This window comes from Peromyscus californicus, unplaced genomic scaffold (genome assembly GCF_007827085.1).
Source record: "Peromyscus californicus insignis strain IS unplaced genomic scaffold, ASM782708v3 Scaffold_24__1_contigs__length_46423439, whole genome shotgun sequence".
NCBI classification, from domain to species: Eukaryota; Metazoa; Chordata; class Mammalia; order Rodentia; family Cricetidae; genus Peromyscus; species Peromyscus californicus.
Genome location: NW_026294535.1, coordinates 17,281,393 through 17,305,556, shown reverse-complemented (window position 1 = coordinate 17,305,556; position 24,164 = coordinate 17,281,393). Strand labels below are relative to the sequence as shown.

The 24,164-nt window shown below is 41.8% G+C and overlaps 1 protein-coding gene across 6 annotated transcripts in view; it reads right to left on the bottom strand.

Annotated features, from left to right (window-relative positions):
* Atp2b1 (ATPase plasma membrane Ca2+ transporting 1) overlaps nt 1-24,164 on the bottom strand; it is a 111,859-nt gene that overhangs the window by 58,614 nt on the left and 29,081 nt on the right. The gene's annotated exons all lie outside the window — the stretch shown is intronic.

Below are 24,164 nucleotides of genomic sequence, written 5' to 3'. Positions count from 1 at the left end.
GCTAACTCAAAAGCTGAAGTATCTGAAGTTGAATGGTCTCAAAGCCAGAGTTCTTTCTTATACACGGGCCTACGAAAGCTTGTTAATAAACCTACTCATAGGGAACAGCCTGTGACGGCACAAAAAGCCTAATAAACCGAAAACACAGTTTCTGCACTGTTCCTGACTACTCTGCGGCTCCATCGTCCTTTGGTTTTCTAAAGCTTCTTCCGTACAGTTCCCATCATGTTACCACCTCAGGTCTTCTGTCTACCTAACACTGCTTTCTACGCCTTAACCTTCCCTGTGACTTCATTTTCTTACTGCTTATCTAACTTATCTCCAGGTTACTCTAGGCTTAGCGTCAAGAATTATGGCAGACCATGACAGACAATAAAAGAATGAGCATAATACTAAAATATAGAAATGTCAAAAAATGAGGTAGATAATAAAAGTGTGAGAAACGTTTTAATTTCTTCACTGTACTTTCAATTCATCTTCTTTTAACTCACCTAAAAATGACCTGTCGATTCTCATCTAACACGCTCAAGACTGGATTGATGACATTCTCTATTACTACACCCTTCCACGACCACCATTATCCTGATGACCTGGGCTTGAGCTTGTGCCGTCTTTGACTTCCATCCCTAACTGTTTCCGTCTTTGACTTCCATCCCTAACTGTTTCAGTGAGTGACCGAGTCCCGTTCAATCCTCCTATGATAACATCACCTTCAGCCAACCCTTGGACATTTTACCACGACATTCTTTTTAAAGGCATTCATGGTCAAACTTCAGTTAACTGCATCAACTTTTCTGCCTCTCAAGCAATCTAACTCTCCAAATATTTAATAAAATGTCTGGCAACTGGAAAGACACTGGCAAGTACTTTTCAGCTCTAAAACTGATAGAAGGATGTATGTTTGTGGTCCACATGGTTTGTGGTCCACATACTCCAGCAGTCATCCACTGGAGGGCTGTTTATAAAAACAAACGGCTGGGGCCTACACCTCACGAGTGTTAAGTTTAGTAGAATTAAGCACGTACTCCACAGCTTACATCTCTATCAAGTTTTCAGACAACTCAGGTGCTCTCTGCTCAGGGAGCATCCTGAGAACTACTGGAATGGGAGCTGGTTGGAAAAGCAAAGCTCTTCTACCTGCTGTGCTGAGGAAAGCTGGTCTGCCTTGGGTTGAATCTGCAAGAATATAGTGATGGATTCTGGGAGGCATTTCCTGTCACTGCCTCCTTCCGCCCACTTCATAACCCTACCCTTGCCCAATTACTGCCATGTTACTCATCTCCTAGGCCAAGTGGGTTCCCACCTACTCACATCAATTATCATAACAGCCAACTTAAAAAAAACCTAGAGTGTAGTTGTTTGATAATTGTCAGTTTCCATACTCAAAATCTGTTGGCTAGAACATCACATTAACCATAACATGGATTATTTATCCTAAGAGATAAAATAATTAAGATTCTTGTCTGTGTTGGGATAAAGGCATGTGTGTCCATCTGTCCCTGGTGTCTGTAAGAGATTTCCTCCGTAACTCCTGGTCCACGATCCCACCAACCGCCATGAAAGTGTTGATTCTGCTGGAGGTATTTCCCTAAAAGCCTTTCTGCCTTCTTTTTTCTTTTTTTTAAAGAATGGCATGGCTGCATGGTTCGTATATTCTAGACTGAGATTTAATGAGAAGACTTACAAGTTATAAGGCTCACTGTTGTTCAAAGTGCCTGGAGTGGAGGCAAAGTGCCATTCTGGGCTCAATATTAGAATGCCATTGCTGCCCACAAAATCACCTTCCATTTAGCTTTCATCAGTAATATCACTAATTTTATCTTTTGAGTTTTAGTCCTCTGGTATCCCCTCTCCTGCCCTCTGAATCCTTCCTCTCTCTCTCACCTAGTCCCCCAGTGGCTATTTGCTCTATTAGAGAAAATGACGCCCTCTCCCCTGCAAAAGCCCTTAGCAGTATTAGCTCTCATAGCCTCCTGGTCACGCCCCATCTATCCACGGTGAAAAGTTGCAGGGGCTGATCTTGTGCAGATGTCCACAGATGCTGCTGCTGCTGTTGCTGCTGCTGCTGCTGGTGGTGGTGGTGGTGGTGGTGGTGGTGTGTGTGTGTGTGTGTGTGTGTGTGTGTGTTGTAATGCAGATGTTCCATTTAAGACTGACTGTGTGAGTCACTTATTCTCAACACTCTGAAGATATTTGAGACAGGTCACCTTCTGCAAAGAGGAGCTGCACTAGTCTACAAGAAGGCAGCCTGCTGACGTGCTTGTTTGGGGAAGCGATAGCAGCACTTACATGTTTGATTCTTAGGTACCAATATTTGCTCTCTCAACAGACTGAAATCAAAGCATGTTATTCACTGGGTGCCCGTAAGAAAAGGACAATAGCTGAGCTGGGGGTAGAAATGACATGCCATGCTCTTTACATTGACAATGCTGCCTCCCCTCGATCCTCATATTTACTAGGTCACAATGGACCTAGTTGGCTTAACACAAAAAAAAAGTCAAATAACACCAATACACTGATTCCTATAATCAAATCAATACTCAACAGACAGTGCTCTGGATTTCCGTTGTCACCTCAACAGCCCTTTCCCAGTGCTTACTAAATCTGAACTGGGTTCCATAGAAAACTCTTTCCCCATGCTCTCCCTGCTTCAGACATGTGAATGAGACCCGAACAGTCTGGCAGTGAGACTTCTGGTGTGCCTCGCTGCTACCAGCTTAGATCTTCTAACTCAACTTAAATCTGAGAGAAGCATACAGAGCTGCTATGATCACCTGGTACTACGTGATCCAATAGGGAAGGCATGTAGGCTGGATGATGGATAGATAGATGCACACATGCATGGATGAACATGTGCCTCTCAAGTCCTCAGGCATCGTTTAAGCTGCTCTTTTAAAAAAAACAGTTTGTCCTGTCCTGGATTTTCTCAACCATTTATCAAGAAATAGTTTTGAGAAGTTGAGTTTACTATTATTTTATAATCACAGAGCCTTTGGTGGAGCATGATCCACTACACTAAATAAACAGTTTGAGAAAAGGATATTCAAAAGAAGCACAAAAACTGCAAGGGAGCTCCTGTCCAAATTACCGATGATCTACAAATTACACATCAGGCTGTTTTCTACTTCTAGGTTATCTATTATCTCCTTCTCTTATTTTTTTTCTTTATTTATTCATTCATCAAACTGACAAAAATGCCTTAACTCTTGGCCTTTATTTGTTAGCCTCAAAATTATAGTCATGTAAGAGACAAACTATTTTGGATTCAAATACAACAGAAACCAGATCATCTATTTTGATCCTCTTTGTTCTTCAAAGAAATTTCACCTTCCATTTTAAAAGCTTAAGAGGGAAAAAAAATGTTAAGTGGAAGCTGAGACCTCAGAAAGGTGGTATCTTAAAGAAAATACCCAACTCTGTGTAGAACACTTAGCCTATAAAATTTAGGCCAGAATAAATGACATTTCTGATTAAGTCACTGTTGGTAGTCTAAGGCTTTCTAGAAAAAGATGCTGTAGCCTGGCACATGCCAAAAATAGCTACTATCTTCAAATGAGGGGATAGGGTAGATTCTTACCACACATAATACTTTCCTAGGAATGGGCAGAGATACAAATGAACACACAAGGATGATTGTGAAGTCCACCTGCTAAGTGAGGCTCAGAGACTGCACTGTCAACGCACAATCTCAATTCCTTTCAGAAGGTAAACTGATTTAAAGAACATGGGGGAAGTTGTATGTAGTGGTATTTGTTCCGCCCATGACCTTAGGCTATACGGAGGCGCAAGGGAGGTGATGCTTCCTGCTGTTGTATGTGACCTCTTATAAGGAGTTGGAGAAGGGTCACATGGCCTTCTCCCTGCTCCTGCCTAAGAGGTAGATTCGCTCCCAGTCAGATCAGAGGACAACTTTTGCTATTGTCTACTCCATTCTGTATCTGTGAGTGAATTTCCTCAATTTATATCTTAACAAATTCTGTTACCCATTTAACAGACTTACGTGGATTGGTTGTAAAAAGTGGCACCCAAAGTGGGGCCCGAACCTATGACCCTGAGATTAACAGTCTCATGCTCTACTGACTGAGCTAGCCAGGCAGAGTAGAGACCATCACCAAAGGAGCAGCAAGATGCCCGCAAACTGGTGAAGCCATGTTTAACCATGGTAAAAACATGGAACACATGGTAAAACACAGATTAATAGAAATGGGTTAATTTAAGATATAAGAACTAGCTAGCAAGAGGCCTGCCATAGACCATACAGTGTGTAAATAATATTAAGCCTCTAGATGATTATTTTATAAGTGGCTGCGAGACCGGAGAAACTTCTGACTATAGTTGTATGAAAGTTATCTAGATTCAACACAGGTAATCAGATTTTTAAAAACCATTTTACACAAACTAAAAGAAATGTAGGAGAAGAGCTAAGTAACTTATGGAATGAAATATGGAGTCATATAAAACACTCCATGAAATGACTTTAATATATACCAACAAGAGATTCCTGTAGGTAAAACAGGAAACATGTGCTGATATAACTTAGAATATTAGCAACAAGACCTCCTTTTAAATGGAGTTCCCAACTCTTTAATGATTCTAAATGTATGCAGTGAGCTGAAGATGTGAAAATTGTATTTATTCAATCTATAAAATTTAAAGCAGGATAATCAGCAAATGTTAGATAACAGGATGAGGATCCAAACAGACAGATGGGAATGAGGCTAAATTTAATTGGCACACATGTATGATCATCCTATATTTAATTCTAAAATGTAACTGTATAAATATGATGTATAAGAATGCATTAGCATATATGAAAGACAAAGGCCCAATTTATCAAAAGCTAAATGTGTTGATGTCATATTAATCAGCATTATCATGTTAATAGTAAGGCATCAACCCTAATCACATAATCGGGGTATACTTCCTACGACGTGCTAATGTTAAGAAGGTCTACCTGCCATCCAGCGAAATGACAGTACTCTAAACTTAGCCATTAGACAGATCAAAGAACTCAAAAACAATTTGGAATTTCAGCTCACAAAAGGACATGTAAAGAGAACTCCATTTTCTCACCCCCCCCCCTTCTCTCTCAGCATGTGTGGATATATGTATCCATATGTGTCAGCATAAAATCAATTCTATTTCCTTTGTACTTCCACAGTCAGTTAACAGAAGGGTCACCAACCTCTGCAACAGTTTCTACTGTGGCTAGCATTTTATTGAGAGCTGCTTTGCAAACTAAAGAACCAACCCGCCCCACCCAGTTTTCCTCAATTATATTCAAGTCAGTGTGGACAACCTGAACCATGTCCCCTTAGAGCAGTGGGTCTCAACCTTTCTAGTGCTGCCACCCTTCGATACAGTTCCTGAAACTGTGGTGACCCCCAACCAGACAATTATTTTGTTGCTACTTTATAGCTGTAATTTTGCTACTGTTATGAATCGTCATGTAATTATCTGAAATGCAACGTACCTAACATGTGATGCTCAAAGGGGTCACAGCCCACAAGCTGAGAATCATTGCCTTAGAGTGTCCCTTGAGGGGGTGGGTAGATAAATACTACAAACTAGACTGGACTGACGGCCTCCTACACTGAAAACTTACCAAGGCCAGACGCGTGCTATGCTATCTTGTGTCTCAGCAAGACAAACTACACTCCTTCACACTACTTCAGAGCTACTTCTGCAGAAGTGCAAAAACCACCTTTCGCCCGATTCCTGCCCCCAAACCCTGAAATCTTTCAACAACTACAATAGTTCTTTAAGAACTATTTCCCTTTGAATCCTTTGGACAACAGAAATTACCAAGTACTCCAGGCTATTTGGGGTGGCATGTCATCTTTAATCCCAGTCACAGAGAAGCAGCAGCAGTAGAATCTATGTGAGTTCAAGATAGCCTGGTCTACATAGTCCCTTTAGGTATAACTGTAACAGTGGGAAGAGCATACATTTTAAAATCCTTTACAAATGACTGCATATCCAAATTACCTCACTACATCAATTAGGAAACCAAGGGAAGACTCGAATTTAATTTTACTCAGAACTCCTGTTTTATATTTTTTCAAAGGACATAAAGAAAACATACTCATATTAGAGAACACAAAGTCCATATTCTTAGTCACAGAAGTTAATTCCTATTAAATGAATGCGCGCGCGCACACACACACACACACACACACACACACACACACACACACGAAAATTCACCAAGGAGGATCTCATTTATACAGAACTGATGCAGCAGAAAACAAGCTCTGTTCACAATGCCTGGTTTATTAATCTCGAAAGATTTGTGGACACTGTTCTAACTGTGGTCAGTAATTTACATTTCCTCTTCTGGAAGACTATTCTAGGCAGAGACGCAGTACTGTAAAAGTAGCTGCAGCTGTGTCGAGCTCTAAGCCCAGCATGAAGGCTTCAGCAATGTCTGGGGGTGGGTGGGGGCCGATTATTAGGACAGAAGAGGACCTAGCCTGTCACTTGTCACGGCTATTTTCACACAGCTGTAACGATCTGAGTTCCCTCTCTGGGTTTTTCCCAGTGAACTGTGACCTCAGGGTAGAATCTGTCCTACTGATTTTTAACCCTCATCTGTGTCTGTGATATTGGAGGTTCAATGTTTATTGACTAGAAGCGCTCTTGGTTTATGCCGTGAGCTATGATCTATTTGAAAAAGCAGCTCTGCAACAAAGTAGTGGCAATTCAAATAAAAACAAGACAGAACCGTACAACCTGTTTAAAATATACGCTAAGTGCATTATGATTTCTCAGAAAGCTGGCATTTGAGGACTTTTCAAGTCATCTCCGTATTAAAGATGTATCATTTTTACTTCCCTTTGAATCCTTTTGAACAACAGAAATTACCAAGTACTCCAGGCTATTTGGGGTGGCATGTCATCTTTAATCCCAGCCACAGAGAAGAAGCAGCAGTAGAATCTATGTGAGTTCAAGATAGCCTGGTCTACACAGTCCCTGGCCAGCCAAGGGCACGTAGTGAGACAATGTTTCACAAACAAATATACATGCATGCATGCATACATACATACATACACTCCGGAGTCTCAAATGAATTATACATGACTACTGCCAATGATTTTGAACAATGGTCCTAGATCTTTGACAGGAGGCCAAGCACCAGTTCTGAGTTTTAGTAGTTCATAAAGCTTGGAGGATAAGCATGTTTATTTGAGGAATAAACCGTTAAAGTTACTCATGCCAAATAAAAACACATCAAATCAGTACAGGAATCAATTTAGCCAGTGCTCCCAAGAAACAAAGACACTAAACTCTCAGCTAGTAAAGGCCGTTTTAATTAAGCCCCCAACCCTATCATCCTTTGAAATGTGCTGTTCCTATTTACCTCCCTTCCTGACCAATGTATTACACACTCCAGCTTCTCCAGTGCCCCCAAGAAACTACTTTCTAGGTGACCAGTGATTCCCGCATTCCTGAACCTGAAGAGTGCACAGTCTTTCTTATTCCACTTCCTGGCAACCTTTGCTACTCTTTGCCACTCTCCCAAATCTTGAAGCTTCTGCTGTTTTAATCCCTCCACTGCTGGACTCTTGCTCCTACCACACTGTCGTGTCTGGCAGCATGTTTTCATTTTCCCGAGCTTGCTCGGCTTCTTCCAACAATCGTCAAGGGAATCAGTGGGATGGGGTTGGGTGATAGGGTAACTGTTTTCAGCCACAAAATAAACGAGATTGGCTTTTCGATAATAAAAATTTATTTGCCAGTTTCATTTGCAAGACTTTTGTTTGTTTTCTCTATTATTTCCAAACGTCACAATTCAATTAAAACACACTATAGCAGTCTGGCTCAGAGAAAGTGTGAAAAAAAAATCAGTTTCCTTGTCTTCCCCCCAATGCAACTCTTATTCCCATTAACTTTTCATTTATAAAAGTGGATGCCAGCCCAAAACAAAGCAAGTGTACCAACTGGCCATTCAACTACACCTCTGGGGCTTTAGATAGCGCCATTTCCAGCACAGATACTTGTTCATGACAACAAAGCACGTAAGAGCGTGTGATAAAATTCTGAATGTCAGTGATCAAAAGCACAGATCTCTGAACGATAACTCGAGACCTGTTTGCCTTAAGGTCAATCTGGTAGAATCTGATCCAGTGTACTGGTGACACCCCCATCTCTGAGGAGACCGGCCTAATCTTGCAAGGATGTACCTACTGAATCAACAAACCACAATACATTTTAAAGTTAATTCTACATACCGCAGATCTCTGCTTCTCGATTGCAGTGGCCAGGAGTAACACTTGTAGGCCTCTTAAAACAGGGATTGCTGGGTCCCACCTCGGAAACCTCTGCAGTCAAGCAGTGCACAGAGTGAAAATTGACCCTCCTAACAACTTCTGGGATGCTGGGGATACTCATCCTGCTGCTGCTCTGGTAAGTCGCCGCTACTCTTAGGCAACTGCGACCTGAACTCTGACTCAAGAACTATTGGATATCCACCTTGATGCAAAAGTTTCTGGACAACATGGGCGAATTCCTCATGACGCTGCATTGTGCTACTATTCCTCATTTTCAGAAATAACTTAAAGCAGACTACCTTCTAAAAATGTTTTGGGAGCTGGTGCCTTGAACGGTTTTGGTTTTTAATACCAGGTACATTGATATGTTTCTACTTAAGACTCATATTACACAAATACTGTGAATAATTCTTTCAAACTAAAAACGCTTAACCTTAAAGCACTGATTTTTAACAAAATGCTCTGATTTTGATACCTATCTTCTGTGCACACCTCTAAGATAAACTATACTTTGTTTTTTTTCTGGCCTACTGTTCTACTTAGGCATCTTAAACCTTTCATTTTTACAGTAAGATGCCTGGCTAGGGGTGGGGGGACTTTTGAAAAAGCTCCAAAATAAAGTTAATTTTATATAATCCTGTGCAATTTACCAACTATAAGAACATACTATATCTCCGGTTAAATATGAGAACCAAATGTTCCATCATTTTCTAGTTTCTCTGGTGTTGAAATTTTCAGCTCTAGTCAAGGAAGAGATTTCTAAATTAAAAGTGTTTTTTTCCTTCTGTTCAAGGGCTAAGAGGCAACATGAACACTTGAATGTCACACCAGCTGCTCCAGCGGCCCACTCAGTTCTTAAGAGCTTCTATCCTGTCAATTCACAAGAACCTACACTTAACTGCTTAAGGAAACAGGATGCTCATTATGTCACCGAACAGGCTCACAAAAATAAAGTTGGCAATACCCAGGGAGGCGAACTCTTTCCTGTAAATTAACATGAGCTTTCTGTTTTATTAATTGAAAATTCTAGATTCCAAAGATTTGGCCCAGCACTTCATTCCCCACCTACCCACCCCCCACCCCACCCCCGGAATTGAGGACCGAACCCAGGGCCTTGTGCTTGCTAGGCAAGCGCTCTACCACTGAGCTAAATCCCCAACCCCATGGCCCAGCCCTTCCAAACTGAACACAAAGCTAAGAGGATGAGACACTTTTCCAGGTCTTCGTTTCTATTTTATGTATGTAGTTTGACTGTGGACGGATGATCTTTTGCAATTTCCAGCTATAGTTACTGAAGAGGAGCTTGGGAAACCAATATTCACTTTCATGCTAGTTCAAGTAACTTGGCTGAAAAATAAGCTATATTTTAAGAGGACATTAGGCAGCATTTGATTGATGGTTAACTCAGTAAAGTGCAGGAAGTCTGGGCATTAGGAAAGTCTTGACCTGTAGCTTACTCCACCACACCACCAGTGAGCCTCTAAGCTGTGCACATATTCCCAATCTCTGTCCTCTGAGGTTTCCCCACACATCGCTGCTCTTCACTTTGGTCTGTAGGCTGACTGCTGTTGAAGGCCAGTGCCACCCATTCAAACCCTCACCCAGGCTTGTGCGCTTTTCAGAGTTCCTCTCTGCTACAACGGTCCTCACTGGCTCTCTTTAGGTCTACCGAATCTTGTCACACATTCTGACTAGTTCTAAGGTCACCACACTCCTTAGCACGGCCAGTCTCCCTCAAAAACCTAACTTCCCAGTATCTATCTTGATGTGTGACTGGCTCTGATCCTCCTACTAGACCCATCTGGTTAATCAGTGACCCTAGAAGAGACAAAGCATCTGCTTAAGGAATACTGAAAAAAGACATTTAACTAATGGGGGAGAGGGTTGAGAGAGAGAGAGAGAGAGGGAGGGAGGGAGAGAGAGAGAGAAGACAAGGTCTCAGTATGTATCTCTGAGTGGCTTGAGGTGGACACAATCCTCTTGTTTCTGCCTCTTGCTTGCCTGACCCACCACACCCACTGAAAAACAATTTTTAAAGTTTTTTGGGTTTTCTGTTTGTTTGTTTGTTTGTCTTTTCGAGACAGGGTTTCTGTGTGTAGTTTTGGTGTCTGTCCTGGATCTCGCCCTGTAGACCAGGCTCTGTTTGTTTGTTTGTTTGTCTTTTCGAGACAGGGTTTCTGTGTGTAGTTTTGGTGTCTGTCCTGGATCTGGCCCTGTAGACCAGGCTGGCCTCAAAATCACAGAGAGCCACCTGACTCTGCCTCTCAAGTGTTGGGATTAAAGGCGTGCGCCACCACTGCCCAGCAAGATGTTTTTGAGGACTTTTTTTTTTAGTTGATTATTTGGAAATGTCACACAATGCACCCTGATCACACGCATTTCCCATTCCTCTCAGGTCCATGTTCTTAAGGCTGGACACAGCGGCACATGCCTTTAATCCCAGCACTCAGGAGGCAGGGCAGCCAGAGGTACGCCGATTGCTGTTTGAGCTCGAGGCCCAACTGGTCTATATAACACATGCTAGGCCAGCCAGGGCTTCATGAAACCCCGTCTAAAAAAAAACCAAAACCAGGTTCCAGTTCATGAATAACTTACATGACCTAGTAACACACAACCCACGGACACATCTCATCTTCCCAGAATATTCTGATTTTGATTTCAAGACTTCCATGGCTCACACTGCCGTTCCTTTAACTGCCATGGCAAGCCGGCATCTCAAAGCCTTTTCTGTTAGGTCTACTCCCTTGGCCTTGCCAATATCTACAGACATTCTACTCCATAAAAGACCATCTCTTTCTCTTCCTTTGAAAAGCCTGCCTCTCTTCGACTTTCTTAACCCATCAAGCTATCCTGTCTCATCTCCTTCTACCACGCCTCGGAAAAGCATCTTTCCTCAACACAACTTCATTCCCAACTCTCACCGTGAGGTTGGCAACTGGATCCGTCCTGAAGTCCACACACTCCTGAGATGACATTACAGTGATTAATGACCTCAGGTTGGCTTTTAGCCCCCACCTTTCTCTATACAACTGTCTCTTCTAGTCACCATTATCACTTAGCTCTCACAGGTCTCTAACCAAATTCACTGGCCTTTTAAATCTTTACAACATCCTAAATGAGGGCATCACCCGGATCTCTTTGCAGGACTCTCTTGGCAACTCATATAACATCATGGCCTACATCTACTAAAGAGTATTACTCTCTTGCTACAGGTTCCATTACAGCCGCCGACCCACATTACCACTTAAGCATGTTGTGGTACTTCAGGTGAAATCACTAATATTCAACTCATCTAATCTGCTTTCTCTGAAGTTTCTATCAGTCCCAAAGGCATCTGAATAAATCCCATGACCAAGGCTCTGTCCTCAAGGATTTCACAGTCTCTGTAAAGGAGAAACAGAGTCTCCTGCCAAGTACAGGGGGACAAGGAGGTAGCTCAAGAAACAGCCGGTCTTAGGATAAAAGCACTGTCCTATCTCCAAAGCTGGTTCCACAGAAAGTCATCTTCTCTCCTAAAATACAGCCTAAGCTTCCGGAACAGAATGCTGAAGTGACAGCAGCACTCATGTGAAAACGAAAGGGCTTGGGAGATGGCTCAGCAGTTAAGAGCCCTTGTGGTTCATCCAGAGGATCAGAGTTCAGTTCCCAGGACACACAGAGGCCACTTACTCTAGTTCGGGGGAATCTTAGAGCTGTTCTCCACAGGCACCCCCACATAGCATGTGAGCGTGTGCCCGCGCATGCACACATTTACACACATACTTACTTTAAATTAAAAATAACCGAAACTGAAGGCTATTATAAAATCAACGAGGAGACATGGAGGCTTCAAATTTGCTGACTCTGCGATTCTTTCTGCTATTAATAAAGACAAGTGAAAGACTAATCTTTTGAGGAGCCCAGACACAAGTCTAATTTCCTTTCTTAGCATTGTAGAAAGTAAACTGAAGGAACCAGGAAGATAAGGATTGCTTTCAGCCAGTGATGGAAACTGGGAAGCCTCTTGCTCATGAGCATTAACACCGCCAGAGATCTTAACAGACCTTCAGACAGACAGAAGTCCTCGACTGTTGCATGCTCCCTTGTGACCGCTGACCTATTCCCTTCCCTTTTATTGGCTTCTCCCAAGGGATGCTTCCAATGCCCCCCTACTCTGACCTGACAGCATGGAAATAATACATGTATGTGTTTCTGTGGTCTTTCGGAATCTCTGTAACACATTCAGCATGGAATGCAACCTCTTGTGTGGATTGCATGCTTCCTAAACTGCAAGTCGGGTCTGCAGGCAGGATGGGCATTCATTTCTGCATCTCCTAGTGACCGACCACTCCAGCAACAGCACTTTGTCCCTAGAAACCGTTGAACACAGGGTAATTAAACTGAGCTGGAGCACATGCGGCAACGCCATTAAAGACAACGTGGGCCTTTATGAAAGGAGCTTCATTCAGATGCCAGAAAAATGCACTCAGCTTCTTCTTCCACAGAAACCAAGATTCTCTCAGCACTCACAATAACATACGACCCATGAGTAGTTAATCAGAAGAGGAATGATGGTTAGTCCATAGCATCTTAAATTCCATGTCACACTTCCTTGAACTAGCACAGCGGCCTTGACAAACACCGTCCCACCTTCCTAACTTTTAAAATGTGAGCGAACTGTTAACTTCAGCTCCCTGGACTCAGCTTGTTCCTGGAGCCCACGCTGCTACTTAATATGAAGCACTCAGTGAACTGTGACTATTGTGATGGTTTTGACTTGACTAGCAACAAAGTATTTTAATTAGCTTCCTGTCACACTTGTGTCTAAATCAACCCTGTATTGTGGAGGGTTATTATGTATTTTTATACATATATGCATTATATATTTATTATAATTATATATTAGTACATTATATACATATCTAATAAATACATTATATATTTATTAGACAAATATGTCTATTTTGGTATTTGAAGGTGATATCCTTTTATATAGTGACTCCAAATAAAATTTAAGAATTTTAAAGAGCTCAAGAATTAGAGTTAATCTCCAACTAAGTGGTCCATATTTGAAAGAATAAGGCCGGGCGGTGGTGGCGCACGCCTTTAATCCCAGCACTTGGGAGGCAGAGGCAGGCAGATCTTTGTGAGTTCGAGGCCATCCTGGTCTACAGCGCGAGATCCAGGAAAGGCGCAAAGCTACACAGAGAAACCCTGTCTCGAAAAACCTAAAAAAAAAAAGAAAGAATAATATCACGGTCACCCAAAGGGAGAAAAGTTTTCTTCTTATGATTAAAATCAGATATTCAAATTATTAGATGTTTAAGATTCTTGGACACAAACCTGGAAAACTCTTTGCTACAAAATATTATGTTGGGGCAGGGGCATGGACCCAATGATTGCAACTAAGCAGAATTCAAATGCTACAAAGAGACAAAAATTGGCAAACATGAGGAAGAAGTGAGGTGCTAGCTTCCAGGTGATTTTTTAAAGTAATAAACCAAAGATAAACACTTAAAAATAAATAATAAGCACACTTCCCAAATGTTTTGGACGCTATTTGTACACCACAAAGCCAAAGTGCTGTTTTTTCAACTGTTAGGCATTCTGATTTGAATCTACCGGCAGTTTACTAAAATGCCAAGTGCGATATCACAAATGTCCTAATCTCATATCCTTTGGCCACTTTAATGAATACTGAGCAGTAAGTATTAGTTAATATCTTCAACATATTTACGAATAAACGGAGAGTATATTGTATGTTTAATGCCATCTGGAGCAAACAGAGGAAAATTGGTACAATACACGTGACATGCACAGCTCTCTGAAGAACCTTCTTAGAACTGGAACACAGGAAACCAAGTATAAGTGTCCAGGCCTTTTTAGGAGAGACAAGAAAAAGCTTCAGACTTCAAATGACTTAGTCTGTCTTGATGGAAACATCTAGGCGGAATTAAAATTTAAAATCCTTATATTGGATCAGGCCAAATGACAGTGCCATTTCTGTAGATGACAACCAGGAAAACATCAGCAATTTCACACACTCAGATCCAGTCTAGGGAGCTGAACAGAAAGAACACTTAAACCAAACATCCTCAAAAGAATAAAATAGACTCCATGTCTCAAGACCTATGATTGGATAGACTTCATCAATTTACCTTGAGAAAACAGGCTTGTCAACCATAGCAAAGCAAGCAAAGACAGAGCAGAGAAGGAAAGAAGGAAAAGCCAGCCTTTGTTATTTAGTGTTAAGAGCACTCTGAGCACACGGTGAGGTTTTAGTAGTAGTATTCGTGCACAGATGTAAGAAAGTCAACCGCTAATAGTTGTTACCGGAATTGAAGAGTATACTTGAGCAGGATCTGTGCTAAGCAAGTCATGGTCCATTGTATGGATCACGCTACGCAACCTCTCCGACCCCCAACAACAAGAGACAACATTATACATTCCAACATAACACTTGCTTGCCAAACAACGTACTCCCTAGTCTGTGTAGTCTGTCTAGAGTGGAAAGAACAGCCAGGATTGGAGAGTTTCTAACAGTAGGCTGAAAAAAATCATCAAAGTGGGATTGACAAATGGCTGTGAAACCATGAGGACCTGAGTTCAAACACCCAAGACACTCAGCACCCAGGTGAAAGCCGGGGTGGAGGCACCATTTGTAAACCCTCCCTCTCAAACTGCCCGGAGAGGCTCAGAGGCTTGCTGGCCGCTCAGTCTAGCTGACATGGTAAGCTCTTGGTTGAGGGAGAGACCCTGTCTTAAAAATGGGGTGGAGACTGACAGAAAGAACACTCAGTACTGACACTGGCCTCCATACCACACACATGCCATCAAAAACCTCTGTGCATGCACACTCACACCACACACACACACACACAGGCAAATGGAATTTCGGAACCATAAATCAGTAAGACGGCATTCTGGTTTTTATATCACTCTCACCAACTCTGTTAGTACGAGTTTGAGTGGAGCCTCTAGAACATAGTTACACTGAGCTTCCGAGCCTGCAAGTTTGACTCGTTACAAGTAAGTCTACTAGAGGATATAATAATTCCCATGCTGTGGAATTCCCCTCAGGGACAGCCAGTCCTCTTCTTCCCAAGATCCGATGACACTTTCACACCATCATCTGCTATCTCCTCCTTTTTCAAGTCGAGAGTACAAAAATAAACATCAGAGAACAAGATTTCTGACGAGGCTATCTATCCTGGTCCTTAATCCTACCTAGCAAATCACCGTCTCTCCTGGCTTCATTTGCAAAGACTCCACATGGTCTTTCCCTCTTCCTCTTGACACTTACGACTCCCCGTCTACGGCACGCATCACCCTCTCACAGTCCGTGCACGATTCCTAGTTCTTACGCTGCCGGCATTCCTTCCCTGTGTCTTGACTGGCTTTCCTACCCGCTGCCTGTCTCTCCGAAACCACGCTCTCTACACCCACCTCAGAAGAGCCCAAGGTTCTGTACTCAATCTCCTTAGCACCCAGTTACGACTTTGGGTTCCTCCCCTACTTTATACATCACTCTGAAATACAGTCTCATATTTTTCTGTACGCTCAGGGTATTAAAGACTGGAGCATACCTGAAGGCCCACACACACTTTAATAGTGCTAGGCTCAGCTTACAACTGCACACTGCTGTTTTCCTCCCCAAGCTCTGTCTCTTGTTTTCCCTTGCTTGACTCTAAAACTTCAAACCACCAGCCTAAAAACCATCTCAAGTTCTCTATACCAGACTTCCGAGCTGGTGTCCCGGAGAGTGACCGACTCACAGTGCACTAGCAGAGGTAGTGTCTGTCTGTCACCCCAGGTAAATGTGTCTCTTCGGCCTTTCCACGGCCTTGCACACGTGACTCAAAAGAGGGCAAAGGCACATGTTGCATTTCTTGAGCTTATTTTCAGCTCCTCTCTCTCTTTTCCACCAACACCTATTAATATACTCTGGAGCCAGTGTTTCACGGAATACTTTAGGAAATGCTGCTCCAGTCTTTCCTATTTCCAAGTACCTACTACTTATATGCAAAAGCAACTCTGATCTCCTGCCGTATCTACCCAATATCCACTCAGTCCCTCCCTAACAGTGGTTCTCAACCTGTGAGTCATGACACCTTTGGGGGTCACATATCAGATATCGTACACATCAGATATTTACATTACGATTCATAACAGTAGCAAAATTACAGTTGTGAAGTAGCAATGAAATAATTTTATGGTTGAGGTCACCAACCACATGAAGGTATTTGAGGCAGAGTATCTTACTGAACCTAAGGCTCTTAACTGGCTGGAGATTGGAACTGCCTCCCAGCTCTGGGACTAGAGGTGCGGGCCGCCCTACCTAGCCTCTTACATAGGTTCTGAGGATCTGAACTTTGCTAAGCCATTTGTCCAGCCCACCAAATTCCCTTTTTTTCTATTTTCTCACATCCATTCTTTGTGTATTACTTCTTAAACCACTGAATTCCAGATCATGTCCTATGTAAGTTACAGGTCCTCTCTATTAAAAAAAAAAAAGGTTGCTATCAACATTTCAGGACTGCTGTAAGGATTAGAACTGAATGTGCCATCTTTTCTCTGTGATACAGTTGAAATTCTTCCTGTTATGGCAAATGCTGATTCAGAGCATGAGGATTTCGAGCTGTTCTATGCAGACAGCACTGACTTTGTAAATATTAGCTAAGACTGGGGGCTTTTAAATAAAGCAAATAAGAAATGTGAATGACATGTAATCAGGTACAGAAGGTAACAACTTACAGCTAGATTCTCATTTATTCAAATATTTGATGGTGAATTTCCCTAATACTTTACTATTGTGCTGCATCTTTCAACTAGTCTACAAATTTCTCAAGACTGTCATGTCCATTTCGTTTTAATCCGCGAACACATATTAACATGAAGAGCATAAATATTTAAATTTTATCTCCTCAGTCCCAGGTATTGCGGGCAGAGGGGGAAGACAGAACCCCCCCCCCCCCAAAGTTATTCAGAACATCTGTCTCCTACTGGAGGTAGAGGAAGTATACAATTTTTGTATTGTTTGCTTCGTGATAGGGTCTCACGATGTGCCCAGCCTGGGACCAATGATCCCCCAAGAACTGCATGCCCTGATGAGGGTTGATTCATTCATTCATTCATTCATTCACTCCTCTCCTCCCCACTTCTTTCCTTTCTCCTTGGTCATTTACAGTTCCATAAACCTGAAATGGGAAAGGGGGGGGGGGGAGGAGTAATTCCAGCTTTCTGATTAAAGTCTTTTGGTACAGGCAAGAAAACGCAAGGAATCTGAATGAGCATAGCGATAGGTAGGCTGTGGCCACATGGCAGCATTAGAAGCAAATTCTTTAAAATTGCTCCTGTAATAGCAAACATACCTCAGATTAGTACTCCTTTGGCTTACTGAGGGAAGGAAACCTCTCAGTTTATTATAGAGTAATAACATTCACACAGTGTTTAATTTGGCCTTATGAGGTTGGTACCATAGGGTGAACCTATAATGCAAAGATCTGAAATGTTCTGAAGTCTGAATGTTTTGAGGGTTAGATTCTGAAGCATTTATGATTTCGAGTTCCAGATGTTCTGTCAGTAGTCTGTCTATACAAATATTGAAAAACATCAAAATAAAAAAAAAATAAAAAACCAAAAACCAAAACCTCCAAAAACTGAAAACACTTCTGGCCCCAAGCATACCAGATAAAGGATAATCAATCAGCACCATGCTCTGTTTTATGGAAACTAAAAATAGGCAGGCTAATTAATTCTCCCAAGGTGACAGAGCTATTAAGGGGGAGTGCTGGGTTTGCACCCCAGTCCTATGGCTTATACCTCCGTCTCTCCATAGTCTTTGCATGCATTTTCAGGGGGCAGAATATTTGACCTCTCTGAGATGATCATCTATTTGGAAAGATAGCAATTCAGTAAAATAAAAATAGCCTACCATTAAATGTGAAATACTGCCCTACATTACTGGAAACGCCATTACAGAAAGCACACTTACTTGAATCAGATAGCCGAGCACTTAAAAAATGGTCACATGCTGTAATAACCCCAAATCTACAATGCTCTTACAGGTATTACAGAACCTCTAGGTACACAGAGGGAGGACTGTTATTTATTAAAAAGCAGGTACTAAAATTCTTAGAGCTGTAATCTCAAAGCATCCTCCATTTTAAAAATCAAGGACTTTGTTATCATCAATATTTACACTGGAACTCATTAGGTAAAAGGCATCATATTACAGTATAGAAACAAGAAGAGGCAGAGGGTAAAAGTCCTATTAAGTTTGCAATCCAAGAGCAGAATCATTCATTAAAAATGGATTAGGAAATGTCAGTTTGTTCTAGCAATACGTTTATATTGATGCTTGTCATAAAACATGTATGTGACAGTATGGAGCAAATCATTATATAAATAGCAATTTGTCTTCAGTGCCAAAGCATCTCTGCAAGGCTAACTCACCTACTCTGAAGGATGACCACTGTATTCTGCAGGCAGCACTACTCCTGACTCTTAAAACTCTGACTCTAAACCACGAGAGCATTTCTGCCATTGTTTTATTAGCGTTAAACCTAAGAAGCCCATCTTTTACCCCTGGGAGAGTGTGGTATGGCACAGGATTGACACTCATTTGCCAAATGAATCAACAGAACCACAGTGCTGGAAAAAATACACAAATATAGAATTTCCAACCTCTCCAGTGTATGGTTATTACATAATTTCCAGCTGAAGCAATGATGTTCTTGTAACTACATTCTGGAAAATTGGCCTCTACAACTCAAATCTATCAAAATACTTCACATGCTTCAAACACTACGGTGAACAGGTTAGACAAGAGTCCTTTCTACTGCCCCGGTCACCATGGTAATTTCAGTTTGGGAAGGAAGGCTACTGCTTTATTCGAAAATTCTGGCAAGCCAGGATTAAATTTTAGGTGGTGTTAGGTCAAAAAAAAAAAAAAAAAAAAAAACCAAATGACCAAAGTTTTTGGAAACAATGTTAAAGAATATGTTGGCTCCTTTGCATGCAGGAGGCTTAGGCTAAGGTCTGCTCTATGTTCAAGTATAGACTGGGTTAAATAATGAGCTCTAGCCCTGTCTGGCTAAGGTGAAATCCTGTTATTGGGGTTTTTTTTTGTTGTTGTTGTTTTTGGTGGTGGTGTTGCTTTTTAAGGAGCACTTAATCTATAAATTTATTTAAGCAGAAGAATGTCTTTTAATAATCTCAGAGATGAACACTGTTGCATATCAAATATTCTTTGATCTTTAAGGGGAATTGGCTATCTAAAGCATAAAGCCCAGCCAGCTTAGATTTTTGTTTTACATATCAGAATCATTGGGTGGCAGGGGCTAGGGAAAGAAGAGCAGCGACAGAGAACTTCCTAGTCTCATCCCATCAGAGCAAGCATGGCGTTTAAGGCCAAGGTTTTCAGTATATACTCTCAATAATGACTGCTGTAGTCAATCTTGGATGTACAGGACCATGGAAGCCAGTGGTTCTCAACCTGTGGGTCGTGATCCCTTCAGGGTTTGAACGACCCTTTCACAGGGGTCACCGAAGACCACGGGAAAACACAGAGATTTACATTATGAGTCATAATAGTAGCAAAATTATAATTGTGAGGTCGCAACGGAATAACTGTTGGGGGTCACCACCACACGAGGAACTGTATTCAAGAGTCGCAGCGTTAGGAAGGTTGAGAACCACTGACACAAGGCACCACAAAAGAGATCAGGTTTACACAGGCGATCCGTGTAGGGCGTCTGGTGATGGCTCTCTCAAATCATGTGGCGATCGATGTCAGCTCCAACTGCATATGCATACAGCCCTCGCTAACCACGGCTGCCTCCTGGACAAGGTCTACATTATAAACATGGCATTTCAACTTTAAACAGGAGGGATCTGACCACGGATAATTATGCACTTATTATCGGCATTACAGGGTAAAGACACAGCGAGGCCTGTGTAATACAGTCTTTCCTGAATGAGGCTATCTCTGACTTAACCAGAGGCATAAAACTGCAAAGAGAAACTACTCATTCATTTGACAGTTGTTACCACAGTCACACAAAACAAAACTTCCAGATTCCTATATTCGTGTGAGAATGTAGGATAATTACCCTTCTAAACTGCCAATTGTGAAACAATTCTAATTCCCAATTCCCAGATTTATAAAGCAAAATTTAAAACTGTTATTATTACAAGACACAAAAAAGGTAGCACCCCGCCCCCCCCCCCCCACACACAGAGGCACATCGTTCTCTCCTTAGAATAAAATTCTGTAGAACTACTATCCATATGGATTTAAAATATTTCAAGTCATTCTCAAAAAGAAAACAAACAAACAAACAAAAAACCCCACCCCCTCAAATCACAGTGTTATCCTGAAAGGTATTTCAGATTTTTAAATACTGACAGCTTCACATAACCAGTAGTTCCAGCAAAGTATTCGAGGGCAGCTAGGAGCTTCCTTAATCACTGCCAAACGATACTGAATACAGACTCCGTAGGACATGAAACACCTTGTATTTTACACGGAGCTTGGGCCTGGCTTCTGAGGCACTCCTATGCAGAGCCCAGCTGTTTTGAGTGATTTATCCACAGGAGTTTAATTTCAATTGTGTGTGGGGAAGTGGGAGGCAGTGATTATACCTTCCCCAAATCTTTCCAGCGCATTAATGAATATTTTAAAGAATAGTCTCCAACCGAGATTAATTTGTCTTGAAAATATTCTCCTCTTAATTCTCCAGTGGCAATCTCTGATCCACTACACTTTTAAATGGGAGAACACAAGACCAGGCTTACAACAGAACTCATGCTTTTCTCAAATTTTACTGAAAATGCCACAGAAGCGATGTACCCCCTTGATATTCTCTGTCTTCAAAATAAAACTAGAGTGAAGGAAAGCTACTTACTTCCTTAAATGCATGGACCAAGCAAGTCCTTCAACTAAAGCTAAAGCTTGCTGTCTCCTGGTTCCAAGCCTCAAATTAGTAACTTCAGGTGTGCTATTCAGAATGTCACCAATGGTATAATATCATTCATATATATATATATATATATATATATATATGTGTGTGTGTGTGTGTGTGTGTGTGTATATGTATATATATACACATACACACATATGTATGCATGTATATGTATATGTATACACATACACTTTAATTTTTTAAAAAAGCCATAAAAGACAGTTTTTTGAATAATGCAAAGAGAGATCTCATGTGACCAGAAGGCAGATTACATGTTCAAAGACTTCAACAGAACGGGATGAAATTTAAAAATATTAATCCCTATGTTTAGACTCCTTAGAAGGTTGGAGGCAGATATGTAAGTATAAAATGGAGACATCTTAACAAAATGAAGGGCTGTTAGTTCACTACCAACTCAAACCTAAGCTTGAGTAATCTACATTAAGTACGGAAGGCAGCAGAGACCCCAGTGTTCTGGGGGGGGGGGAATTAAGGAAAAGCCACCCTGTTTGAATATATCTCTGATACCAGGAAAACCTGGCCAACCTTGGATGCAGAGTACAATACTTGAATGCACAAAAAAAAAAAAAAAAAAAAAGCTCCCTTTCTACATGAGTCAATACTTAAGATAACCTGGGTGGGGGTGGGGATTTCACTTCTACAGAAACTGAAACCGAGAGGATCTTATGGGGAACCGCACAATAAATCATTCTGCTTAAAAACAAAGAACACCTTTGAATTCCCTGTCATTTAAACTAAAGTACGGGGATTTATGCAGTCTCTAAGTTACAGAACTAGACACTGATTGCTTTTAAGCTAACTGACTACAACCCTCCTGGTTATAATAAACAGCCATAGATACACTACTATGTGTTTCTCTTAAGGCTGAAACTTTCTTAAAGAAGTCTAATTCCTGAAGTCTACAGGTCAATGATAAAGCACAAGCCAAGACCAACTACCCATTAGCTTCCATGGAGATAAGTGGGATGGCTCTGGAGGAACTTCACTATTGTTCAAATTTTATCGGCAAGAAACGGGATAACCAAAGCTAAAAAACACAGCGAGGCAAAGGCACAGAACTGAGTGGTTAACATGGTAGCTATGTCCCTGGCTTAAAGAAGCCTTAAGCTTCTACTAATTTGCCTGTCTCCCCCATCTAACTTCAAAGAACACAAGTACTTATATAAAGGGTAGTACGCCAGGAGCTCTCAATGAGGCCGAAGGAGAATATGAGTCTTTTAACTTATGACAGGGAAGCAGCCTCAAGAAGACATGGGCATGATGCATTCTTAGCAGAAAAAACGACAAGGTCCTGAAGGCAGGAACCAGGCTCCAATATCCAGAAGTACAGAAGGGTCAACGTAGCTAGAGCATCAAGGAAAAGCCAGCTCCCAAGCAGCTCATGAGTTAGTAAGGCCCAGATATCGAGGAGCCTGAAAACCACAGCAAGCAGTTTGATTGCTCTTTTACAATGCACAGTTCAATTTGTGCATGATTGTTGTGGCTTCTGTGAAAATAAAGGAGGGGAGTGTTCCACAGAATTGAAAGTTGAACCTTTAAAAGAAAGATTGATTAAGTGATTTATTCACATATACGCATGAGCAGGTGAGCATGACAGGTATGAGCAGGTGTGTATGAGAGACGAGACCAGAACAGGGTGTTCGTTCCCTTAAGAGTTGGAGTTACAGGTATGTATGTTGCAGGCCACCCGGCTTGTGTGGATTTGCGGTCTGTGCCGTGGTCCCAATGATTCAGCAGTAAGCACGCTCAGCAGGTGAGCCACGCCTCCGGCCTGGGAACAAGTGGTAACCTTTCTAAGATAATGGAAAGAGTTACCAAGATACTGCATTAGCCAACATTACTAACGCTAACCCCCTGCCTTCCTACTCCCTTGTGCGAGCCTGTCAGCAGAAGACTTTCAAACACTGACCACATCGGTGAATCATGAAAAATAGGATGACCAGTGACCAAAAATAGAGGTGACTAACCAACATAATGGGGGGGGGGAAACACTTTCAAACCATAGTCATTTCATAATGGAACTACGGAAGGATTAAATTATACTGCAGAGGGACCGGTTGGCTCCACTTCCATGTTTCCTTCCAGTGGGAAGAGAAAGAACCTATGGGTGAATGAACGACTTAGTGAATCTGTTACCTGAGCCTTACTTGCTCCCATCTCTCAATTCTTTTCCATGTTGTTTACCCTCTCAAAATAATCTCTTATAGGCTATAATCCTCAAGGGAATGTTGCCCCCGCCCCTGATGCTAGGGAAATCAGGAGTGGGAGCGTGGCCAGCACGCTGCAAGACCTCTTTCTCTACCACATTCAGACAATTCCGTTCAGCTTTCAGACAAGCACACGCCTCTGGCCACGGGAGAGGCGGCGAGTTCCCACGTTAGTAGTATGTCTTCTTACGAAAACAAATTCAGAGTTGCTGTACGAAGCAATGGAACCTGCACACTGCCAGAAAGGCTCAAGTTCGGCCATACAAACGTCCAAACCATTTTAGCATACACTCTTCAACTTCAAATAAAAAAAAAAAAAACAACTCTGTAAGGATATTCAGAATGTATTCTCTAAGAAATTGTCACTTCCATGTTTATAGCGACAGCAGATGCTCAGCACCGTCCCGGTCACTACTCAAGGCATCCATTTAAAGGGAGGTGCCTGTAAAAGAAGCTGTTTTCTAGGAATCCTAGACGGTTCCTTGGCTGCATACGCAGCAACTAGCCAGGAACACCTTTCTGCATTTCCGCTGTTGCTCTGGCTTGTTCTTATTGACTTGTCGCCAGACTAGGTCTAAGGCTACTAGAAACATGACTTTAAACCATCAGAAGACGTCAATAGAACATTCGAGCCAAACTAAATAAACAAAACTTCTGAAAATAGTGCATGGCAGAAGTTGGCCCAAATCACACACCATCTTTTTTTTTTAAGGTTAATTGCT